Consider the following 11,766-nt stretch of genomic DNA (forward strand, 5'->3'; position numbering starts at 1 on the left):
AATAAGGTATAGGGAACAAACTCAGTTTTGTAGAGAATGACTTTCTAGCAGTGCAACTTCAGGAAAGTTATTTTCTCTCTTTAAATCAGTGTTCTCAATACACATTAGCTCTTTGTGTTATATGTTCACAGGGTGAAAAAATTTGAAGATATAGTATTAAGTGATTTTCTGAGTGATGGCTGGTTTGTTTATCTGTACTTTTAAACTTACATAAGTAATATACTTATCATATGGGGGAAAATTAAATAAATTGGAATATTCTCACACAGAAATCATCTTCTTAAAAACCTACCATAGAGCTTTGCTCACAGTAAATAAGCCTTGGTTGAGTTGAATTTACCCTTCAGATTTCATTTAAACCAGTTTGCTCTGGGGTTCATTTAAAATTACTTAATTTAACAGCCAAACTTGCCTATAATATTTTTAGTGGACAAAGGAAGGCATACTTGCATTGTTCAGCCTCTTACGAATTTATGAGCCCCATTTCAGGACTCATTAGAAAGCCACTGGATCTTGCTATTACCAGTGGGAGGCAGCCTATGGGAGCCTAGTCACTTTCTGTTTCCTCCCCATTCCCCACTGTCTCCTCTTTTTTGGCTCCTTCTTTCCCCCTCTATTTTCAAAGCCAAGGGACGCTCTGTACTGGACTGTAAGCTTCAAGGACAGTTACAAAACCTCCTTCGTGTTAGCATCACCAGTACCTAGCACAGTGACTGGATCTGTTCACTAAATGTTCATCAACTGAATGAAGTGAATAAATGTCTGACAGTTCAGGTTAGAGGCTTCCATTCCCCCGTAAGATAGCCAGATAAAGGTAGGTAGGCTACTCTAGTCTGAAACTGTCTAGTAATTGTCAATCCCCCCTCCCCCCAAAACAAAACTCCCTTCAAAGTGTCACTTCTTTAAAAAAGAAAAAGTCCAGGGGCACCTGGGTGGCTCAGTTGGTTAAGCCATGGACTCTTGATTTCCACTTGGGTCATGATCTCACGGTTCGGTTCGTGAGTTCCAGCCCCACATTGGACTGTGCACTGACAGTGTGGAGCCTGCTTAGGATTCTCTCTCTCCCTGCCCCTCCCCATCTCATGCTATCTCTCTCTCTCTCTCAAAATAAATAAACAAAAAAATAAGAAAAAGTTCTCATTTGTATTCTATTGTCTATTTTAATAGATGTAAGATTATTTTTATTTTCCCCTATATATTGTTTAAAGTATCTGGAAAATCCCAGTTTAAGTAACTTGCTCAAATAGGGAGAGTCAGGTTACCACCCAGATAGCCTCAGGTCTCCTGGATTCCAAAGCCCAAGACCATTCTACATCATGTGGTGTGAAAAATTCCCTCTGACCTTTGACCCTAAAAGCCGTTTTAGATATGGTTAAGAACAAACGTTTTCAATATCACCCAAGCAAATACTTCCTATCCCTCCAAATACTTCCTAGGGCTTTATAAAATCCCAGAAGAGAAACGGAGACCAGGAGGCAGCAGCCCAAAGGTGTCCAGTGTTTCCCTCCAGGTTTATAAGTCAACCAGCTTTACTTAAAAATGAAAACTAAAGAAACCAAATTAAATATTAACTCGCAAAACAACACTTCAACCAGAAGACTACCCTGAAGTAAGGCTAGCAGCAAACTAAGGAAAGGACCATGAGAATTTTGCACTGCTTATTTGGGGGTGGGGGGGGGGAGTTAAGGGTAAAGTTAGAGTTTTCCACACGTCCAGTCTTCCTCCAAATTCTAGGTTTGTCAGTTTCAGCCGTTGCTCTGGCCCTGTTTAAACAGTGAACAAGCAATTCCCCTGAAATGGGGTGGCAACCAAAACCTGTCAGGTATCCACAATGAAAGGTTTAGCTTCCTGAAGATCTGAGGAACTTGCCAAAGGGTTTCCCACGCTAGACCACAGCCCACCAAGTTTACTGAGCAGGAAATTCTGTGGCAATTCACTGGTTATCACCCAATCCAGCACTCAAACACACTATTATTTATACATAAAGTCACAATTTGTTGGGGTCTGAGTTGTGCCATACATTATGACAGGTCTTTCTTGCTTTAACCCTCATTATTCTCATCTGTAGTTATAGTCCCATTTTACTGCTTCAGAGTGTTTAATGTGACTGGGAACCCACCGTTAGTAGAGGAGACTACGAGCGACACCAACGATCTGAAAAGTTCAAATTCAAAATCCACACCCAACCTGGGGTCACTAAACAGTTGAATGTCTTCAAAATTTAGCATAAACGTCAAAACGTTTTGAGGTCATATTAGAGCGAGCAAGATGAAACAGAAGAATGGCCAAGACTGATGAACAGAAAGAAAAGACTGCAGAACATTTGAGTTGTTTCAAGGGGTCGCCGCGGGTTACTGACGACGATCCGTATCTCGGAGAGGTAGACGCGTCCACTCCCACCCATCTGCGCTGAGAAACCCACCCTCCCTTTCCTTAAGCCAAGTAACTCGGGAATGCCAACCGTTGAAAGGCTTCAGGGAGGGCAGCCCAGGGCTGGACTGTTACTGTCCACACGTCGTCAGTAAGTGGCTCTCAGAAAAGAACAAGACAGTCCCTCCTCCACCTCCTGAACTTCAGTCCTGCCCTCCGGAGTGGCTCTGGACAATGCACGGTTTAATCTGTGTCCTTTCAACGCCAGGACCGAGTTACCCGAAATGGTTGCAAATGAATGAGACGAATGAATGCTCAGAGCTGGGAGACTCGGCCACACACGCACCCCCTAGCAGGCAAAACCTGGAGAAGGATGCCCTGGGGCGGGGCGCGCGGGGGCCGAATTAGAGCCACGTCCGCGTTCGCCATCCACCTTCCCCCTCCCCGCGCCGCGTCCGTCGCGCGGCTTCTCAGCCCGGTCTCCTCCCCCGGCCCCTCCGGGCGCTTCTCACCCGCTCTCAGCCTGGGGCTCCCGACGCTCCCGGCCGAAGGCGGCGGCTCCCGGGCGGGATCGGCCAGGGGACGGAGCCCGCTGCCGCAGCCACCCCCGGACCGAAGCCGCTAGAAAGTTTGCTCGGGGTCTCTCGCCGTGCGCGCCGCGGCCCCGCCGAGGAAGCCGCTCTCCGGTTCCCTCCCGCGGCCGCCGCCCCCGAGGCCGCTCCCGGCGGCGCTGCAGCACGGGGCCGGGCTCGGCGGCCGAGGACGGCTCCGTGCGCGCCGAGGGCGGGGTCTCCCCGCCCGCTCGGCCCGCGGCGCGGCGCGGCGCGGCGCTCCGTGTTTACCGCGGCCCGGCGGCCCGCTCTCCCCGCCCGCCGCCCTGCGCGCTCCTGACATCATTCATTCTCTCACACCCTCGCCCGCCCACTCCATTTCCAAACAGTGACTCACCCGCGGCCCGGTGGTGGCAGCGGCCGTTCCCGCTGCTGTGGCTCTCCAGGCGCAGAGCGGAGCTCGAAAAACCGGTGCGACTTCTTAAGAAGAGAACCCCAGCCGACCCTCCCCTCTCTCAACCATTAAAGGTGCTGGGAAGGAGGGGCTTGGCAGGCACGGCCGATTGGCTCCGGGCGGAAAGCCTGAGGGCCCGGAGCAGACCTCCCTGAGCGGTGACAGAGATCAATCTGGGAAAGTTCTTTGGGTGCCGCTCCCAGCAACTTTTAAGGATGGGGCGGGGAAGGGATTCCCCCACCCCGTGCCTCGCCTTCTTCAGGAACTGCTTCCTGACGTGGGTGTGAGTGGGCTTGGGGACGTCAGCGGTTATTCGAAGGGTTGGTGCCCGGGCCTAGGTCGAAGAAGTGGGTTTCCAAACCTCGCAAGGTTGCCTGGCTGTGTCAGTAATAGGTCCGCTCGGTGGCCAACTCTAGGTGTGAGCTGGAAGGGTGCTCCAAGTTAATGAGGCTAATAATACTTTCCCCTCGGTGACTAACCGCCGTGTCATCTGTCCTGTTAATTGATTTGCTTCTCTTTAAGGACAAGAGACCGTAACCAAAATAAACATTGAGAGAGTAGTTCTTTGCTCAAGTGAGCGCTGCGCTCTTCCGCAGCTTTTGGAGCACAAGGCGGCCCAGTGGTTTCCTTGATGAGCTCAGCAGATATGTTTTTAGAAGGGGTGTTGCCTTCTTAAAAATGGTCAAGGCTCTACGTTTCTTGGAGTTGCTACTCATACACCTGCTGGGCAGTTTTCAAAGTAAACAATGGCAGTCTCAGAGTCTAAAGAGGATGAATTAGAATTGGCCAAATCTTCATTGAATTTAAATGACAAATATTTTATGTTCATTTCTACTTCTGGACAGGGTAATTATGTTTGGAATTTGCATTGCCTTATGGGTGATTACATACAATCAACAAAAATAATCCAGAGGCATCTCTAGGTGCCTATTGCAGAAATCATGTAGGGAAACAATCATTTATCTATGACAATTAAAAACTACTATAACATGGGGCGCCTGGGTGGCGCAGTCGGTTAAGCATCCGACTTCAGCCAGGTCATGATCTCGTGGTCCATGAGCTCGAGCCCCGCGTCAGGCTCTGGGGATGGCTCAGAGCCTGGAGCCTGCTTCCGATTCTGTGTCTCCCTCTCTCTCTGCCCCTCCCCCGTTCATGCTCTGTCTCTCTCTGTCCCAAAAATAAATAAAAAACGTTGAAAAAAAATTAAAAAAAAAAACTACTATAACAATAACAACAGCAACAACAACAACAAACACACAGGGCTGTTCCAAAACACACAACTGTAAGATTCCACTACAGAAGCTTCCCCCAAATGAACTTGCTCCTGAAATTAACCAAAGTTTCAGCATCGTTGTTGTGAAAAAATGCACTCACTTAAAGCTGCAGAAAGGCAAGAACCCGGAAGAGCACACCAACAATTGAAGTTAATTTTCCTTGGGTTTATTTTTCCTTTTCAGGAGGAATTCATTTTCAATTTTACAAAGCCTAGGCATTTTGCCCAGAAGACAATAGCAAATAGATTGGTTTGCTAGGATGCAGTCAAAGTAAATGGAAATTCAAACCAACAGTTTTTGTGGAGAATCACAGACAGACCTCATCAGAAGTTTGGGTGTCCTGGGACTAGATTCAAATGTGTAGCCACAGGCAAGTTTGGGTGAATATCCCACTGATTCCCTACTTTATAAAGTTCAAATATCTGGACGTTATGGAGATAGGTACAAATAAGGTTTTCTACAGATCTCAAAAAATGATGTTGTGGACTTTTGGGCCTATGCACAAAGATAAACTCAAAAAATTCATAACAAAGCCTGCCATCCCGTCTGTCTTACTACATGATGTAAATCCCGCAGCTCCATCAGGGGAGGATCACTTTCTTTACAGAAGGCTGTTTTGTTTTGTTTTTTTTATGTTTATTTATTTTTGAGAGAGAGAGGGATAGAGAGCGCACGCCTCTGCAAGTGGGGGAGGGGCAGCGAGAGAGGGAGACACAGAATCCCAAGTAGGTTCCAGGCTCTGAGCTGTCAGCACAGAGCCCAAAGTAGGGTTCAACTCACCGACCGCCAGATCATAAACCTGAGCTGAAGTCAGACACTTAACCCACCAAGACACCCAGGTGCTCCCAGAAAGCTGTTTAATGGATAGTTCTGGATTTGTGGTTATTACTGTGCCTCAGTTTAAATATTGTAAAATAAATAATTAGGCCATATTATTATTCACTTAAATATCCTCCAGTGAACATAATAGTATAATTGTGATTGAGTTGCATGAAGTTTTTACATTTTATTCATTGTTAACATATGGGAAAACAAATTATTCATCTTAATTTCTGTGTTTTGAAAAATAGTGACTTGTCCTCACAGAAAGAGGTGCTTTTTTTTTTTTAACTTTTTGTTCTTACAATGTATCAAAGTTGACTAAGTCCTTGGTTAGTCACATTACAAAAATTATAGTGCTGAATGCTCTAAGGGAAAGGAACGGTTGACCAGTATGTTCTTGTCAATTTTTTCGAAACTAGTGCATACTTCAAATAACATTTTATAGATCTCTCTTTGTTATGATAAAACATACTGATTAAGTTAGGGAAACATTTGCAGTACTTATCTCCTCTTATACTAACTCTTACTCTGGACATATCTAACATTGACTCAACCAACAATGTTTATTAAGTTCATACTTTGTGCTCACATTGTTTATCTCAGAATCACCATGTGCATCTTCTAAACATAGGTGTCAGTAATGGGAAAGTTTCTTTAAAAAATTTTGCGTTAGAATGTTTATTACAGTATTATGTATTATTTTCCCAGGATCCCGTGTAGTGCCTGGAATGTAATAGTCAATGAGTGAAATAAACAAATGAATAAGCCTTAAGGAACAAACCAATAGTGAAGTGACTCCATGTTATGGGATATTATGTAGGCAACAAAAGAATAAAGTAGTCCCATAGGCTCTGACTTCAGAAAACTGTCCTTGTTAGTGACAGGTATAAGCAGTGAAAAATATAAGCAGAGGGAAAATACAGCACACACACACACACACACACACACATACACACACACACACCCCATTTTTGTGAAACAAACACCACTCCCATGAAAAATTTCAGAACCACACTATATTACCTCTCAATAGTGAGATATAGAAAGGCAGAGTGTGAAGGAGAAACTTGTATTTTTGGACTATTGCTCAACACAAGCAGTATTAGAACTTAGAAGACAGTAATGTAAGTCCACGGCATAGGAAGTTTACAGTCTAGTTGGAGAGACAATGACACCCAGAACAACTAGAGACTAAGGCTGTTCACCTTTCGGATTTGGAATTTCAAATATTCACTTTGTGCCAGGCCCATCCAAAGGCCAAATATTTACCATTTATTGAGTACTTACTATATGCCAGGGACTATGCAAATCGCTTTAGCTGTATTATCTCATTTAATCCTCTTTCTGTGAGGACAAGTCACTATTTTTCAAAACATGGAAATTAAGATGAATAATTTGCTTTGTCATATGTTAACAATGAATAAAATGTAAATACTTCAACAATCTGAGGTTAGGTACTCATAATGCCTTCCTCTGCACTTGAGGGAACCAAAGATAAGAGAGATTATCATTTTCCTGAGATCACACCCAAGTAAGTGGCATCACTAGGGCATAAAGCATTAATTTTTGGCTTCAAAGTACACACTTTTTGACACCTATTCCATAAATTTCACCTACACAGATATAACTCTTCTCATTTAACATTACTTACTTTTTTTTAAAGAATTTTTTAAAAGTTTATTTATTTATTTAGAGAGTAAGCATGAGTGGGGGAGGGGCAGAGAGAGAGAGAGAGAGAGAAAGAGAGAATCCCAAGCAGGCTCCTCACTGTCAGCACAGAGCCCCACCGAACAGCGAGATCGTGACGTCTGCTGAAACCAAGGGTCCATAGCTCAACTGACTGAGCTGCTCAGGTGTCCCACTTTTTTTTTTTTTAATGTCTATTTATTTTGAGAGAGAGAGAGAGCATGCGCATGTGCACACAAGCAGGGGGAGGGGACAGAGGGAGGGAGAGAAAGAATCCCTATCAGGCTCCAAGCCATCAGTGCAGAGCCTGACACGGGGCTGGAACTCAGAACCACGAGATCATGACCTGAGCTGAAATCAAAAGTCAGACACTTAACTGACTGAGCCACCTAAGTGCCCCGATACTTACATTTTTTTTAGTTTTAAACACATGTTTATTTTAAACTTAAAAAAAAAAATTGTAACATTATCATATTCTAAAGCAATTGAAAAGTGAAAAACATAAGCACTGTAAACATTTTGGTGTCTAATTTCCTTTCCTTAAATTTCTATTGTTAAGATAATTTCAACAACATCATACAGAGAATTCTTATTCTGATTTTTAAAAATTTAGCACTATATCTGTATCCTTTTCTCACAATTATCGTATTAGTGGCTCTATGGTATGCCAAAAAATCGTATATGCTTCCGCATGTATGTGTTGTTGAACTTAGTCTCAATCTGGTAGTCTGTTAATTTGGGGGGTTAGTATAATATTTTTTCATTTTTCTATCAATGAAAACTCTTAGACTACCTTGTTTATATTAGTACTACTATACTATGTGTGCAAATGTTCTACATTAAATAGAAGTGTTTTGAGTCTTCAGAAAAATGAAAGGTACTATGTGCCACACTTAATATCATTGTCCATCTGCCTCTGGCCTAGAGGAAGACGGGGAGGGTGTAGGAGGGCAGCTCCCAGCTTTGCAGCAGCCCAGGTGCAGAATGGCCATGGTCTGCGATGGTAGATGGGATTGCAGGAAGTACAGTGGATTTGAAGTAGAATGAACAGAATTTGCAGATTGATGCGCTATGGAGATGGAACCAAAAATGACTCCAACTCATTTTTGTTTGCTTAAGCACTTGGGTAGATGGCAGTGCCCTTTACCAAGACAAGGGATGCCAAGATAGGAACAGGTTTGTGAAGGCAGAGAATGATTTTTAAAAAAGGAGTTTGAAGGGTTGCCTGGGTGACTTGTCGGTTAAGCATCCGACTTTGGCTTAGGTCATGGTCTTACAGGTTGTGAGTCTGAGCCCCACATCAAGCTCTGTGCTGACAGCTTGGAGACTGGAGCCTGCTTTGAATTCTGTGTCTTCCTCTCTCTCTTCCCTTCCCCTGTTCATGCTGTGTCTCTCAAAAATAAATATTTAAAAAAAATTTTTTTAAAAAGGAGTTTGAGATGTGGGTGGTATAAATGGAGATGTCAAGTGGGCACCTGATGATGTTAGTCTGGAACTCAGAAAAGAGGTATGATCTGGAGACAAATTTTAGAATAGTCAGCATGTAGATCCTAAGGGGAAAAAAAATGAGATGGCCTGGAAATAGTATCCAGAGTAAGAAGAGAAGAGTCCAAGAGAGGGCCCAAAATTAGAGGGTTGGTAAAGGAGAACCCTGCAAATGGGTGAAAATACATAACTAGGAAGAAAAGTAGGACAGTGCAATGTTAAGGAAACTGAGAGTGTAATGTTAAGGAAACTAATGTTAAGGAAACTCTACATTAAATGCTCCTGAGAAAGCACATAAAATAAAGACCAAAAAAGTCCACGGATTTGGTGACACAGGGTTGTTGCCTTAACTGGGGTGGGCAATGGGGGGATGATTATGCCAAGATGGAGTGGAATCTGAATGAGTGGGAGTGAGGAAGAGCTGGGGTTGGCAGGGGGCTGACTGGGGTAGAAGCTTACTTGGCTTCCTGGAGTGCTAGTCTATAGGGGTTCCAAAGCATTACAAAATAACTTCATAAAATATAACTTGGGTTTGGTAGGAAATGAGAAGTGACTGCTAATGGATGTAAGTTTTATTTCTGGGGTGATGAAAACGTTCTAAAATTTATCTACAACTGATTGAATGCTGATGGGAAGCCATCAGTAAAGGAGATGAGGAGAGAGACAATGGGGAAGATAATCAGTAGTCAAGGTTCAGGAGAAGTCAGGAGAAGATAGTACCCACCACACAGAAGGAAGGAATGGCCTAACAGGCAAGAAGGAACAGCTCCTCTAATATAAGAGGGGAAAGGGAAAAAAGAAGCATGGGACTCATGTTTGTAGATTGCTTATAGGAAGTTGAAATCATTGCTTTCTATTCTTCCATTCCTTTAGGAGTTCAGAGGTGGGTATTAGTTTTCAGTTGCTGCTGTAACAAATCACACACTTACGAGTTTGAAACAACACAAAATATTAGCTCACAGTTCTGCAGGTCAGAAGCCCTCCAAACTCTCTGCTGAGTTTCCCAGCTCCCGGTTTTCTGGGGCTGAAATAAAGGTGTTGGCAGGATAGGCTTTTATCAGTAGGCTCTGGGAAGCTTCCAAACTCATTCAGGCCCTTGGCAGAATGTAGGTCCCTTTGGTTGCAGAACCAAGCCCTCTGTTGCCCTGCAGGCTGTCAGCTGGGGGGCTACCCTTGGCAGCCAGAGGCATCGGCCCCAGAGTTAACGATGGAGTGCCGAACCCTTCCCACACTTAAAATTGTTCTGACTTCTGCCACGTGTCTTTGCCTCAGCTGGAGAAAGGTCTCCGTTTTTAAAGGGCTCATGACTAAATTGGGCCCACTGGATAATTCAAGATACTCTTTCTATGGTAAAGCCCATAATCTTAATGACATCTGCAAAGTCCCTTTTGCCATGTAATGTAACATATTCACAGGTTCCAGAAATTAGGGTGGGGACAATTTGGGGGCCCATTCTGCTGACCCTAAGGTGACATAGTCAACTAAGAATAAGGAAGTGGAAGAGGTGGGTGGTTTTAGAAAGAATGAAAACAGTCTGAAGTCACCACACTGCAGAGTAGGAATGTGAACTGACTAGAAAAATATAAATTTGGCAGATGCTACTGAAGACTCAAGTCAGGCCGCAGTGGTACCAAGAATGTCCTTCTCCAGCAGTGTTCAGACACCAGGGCATGGGCACCAAGAATGGGGGTGGTGGATGGGATAGACAGGCAAGGAGGGGGGGAGTCTAGGATAGTGTCAGTGGAGCAGTGGACTAGGGAATAAAAGAAGGTCAGGGGGAGAAGCAAAAACACTCAGAACTATTTCTGCCTTTATAGCCACGACGAGTGGGCTGATGCAGAAGGGACAAGAAAAAGGACGAGTGGCCTAGAGATCCTGGAGACATGGCAGAAATGTGAACCAGGGGTAAGAGACAGAAAAAGTTGGAAGCACAAGAGATTGGGTGGTGAGACTTATGAACTACTTATCTGAGTAGTTTGGGCAATGGCAGGGCCTGAAACGTGGCTGTGAGTGGGTGGCTGAGGTGGAGGGAGGGAGAAGAGAAAGAGTACAGGGCACTGGAAGAGCAATTCTCATGGCTGCCGAAGTTACCCGGAACGATGGCCAGACTAGGAGTAGAAGACTGTAAATCAGCTGTCAAACAATTAATAAGTGGGAAGAGAGGAAGAGGATAGCAGAAAAGATGTGAACGCTTCAAACAAGCAGGGCACTTTACGAAAGCCTGGCATAATCTCAGTCCAGACATATATCTAGAAATCAAAGAGACACAGCCTTCACCTTTCAACTCCAAGGGATGTAGAGTGTGAGAAGATAATCAGATATCCTTGATAGGCTTCAAGGAAAGCATGTTCCTAGATTTCACGTAAGGCCAAAAGATATGGGGGAGATTCAGAGACATGATTGAGCAGATAAGAGAATTTGTGATCATAAAGTAGGTATTTCAGAGGATATAGGAGAAGGGTTTAGGGAGCCTTGGGTTAGAGTCAGAGACATCGGGGAAATAAGTCACAGAGTATTATAGAAATAAGTATATGGAAATATGTATGGAGATGGAATAGGCAGGTGTTGGGGGAGATTTTCTCCCTAAACCCACTGCCTACATTTTCTGAAGCTGACAGCTTGACCCTTTCCCAAAGCCAAGGTAGTAAAAGGTATTCTTGTGTAATATAACTCAAGGCTGAAATGGAGACATACTTATTTAGCGTAATAGAGTTCTGGAGATATGTCAAGAGGAGATTAATCTTAGTGCAAATGGTCTCATTTTATATTGGCTATTCCATTCTGAGGCCAAACTACTATAAGGACCCCTGCTCCTCTCCTTTTCCTCCTTCAGGATCCAAAATCCACGAATTGGCCCCTAATCACCTGCACTTAGATAGACTTCACAATGAGTGACAAATCATGACAATGTTTTGGAAATAGGCAGGAGAAACTGGATTTGAAAATACTGAGCACCTCTTCTTGGGAAGAGAGAGAGAGAGATCCGGTAGGGGTGGAGTTGGGGGGGGGGGCACACTTTACTGATCAACATAGGAAGCCATGGAGTCAACTAGGATAGGGCACGGCTGTGGATGGAGCAGGAGTGGATTGGGCTAAAGAGAACAGTACCAAATATCCATCACTT

The 11,766-nt window shown here is 44.2% G+C and overlaps 1 protein-coding gene across 4 annotated transcripts in view; it reads right to left on the minus strand.

The window, feature by feature from the left end:
• Window positions 1-3,421, minus strand: part of SGMS2 (sphingomyelin synthase 2) — an 86,676-nt gene extending 83,255 nt beyond the window's left edge. Inside the window, exon 1 of one of the 4 annotated variants that reach the window (XM_045056029.1) lies at window positions 3,319-3,421. The gene's annotated coding sequence lies outside the window, so the exon portion shown is untranslated. Of the gene's footprint in view, window positions 1-2,882; window positions 3,015-3,318 lie in introns of those variants that run through there. The other 3 variants (XM_019829136.3, XM_023252878.2, XM_019829135.3) reach the window with 3 other exon arrangements.
• Window positions 3,422-11,766: the final 8,345 nt, after the last annotated feature.

The sequence above is a fragment of the Felis catus genome, chromosome B1, assembly GCF_018350175.1.
Source record: "Felis catus isolate Fca126 chromosome B1, F.catus_Fca126_mat1.0, whole genome shotgun sequence".
NCBI classification, from domain to species: domain Eukaryota; kingdom Metazoa; phylum Chordata; class Mammalia; order Carnivora; family Felidae; genus Felis; species Felis catus.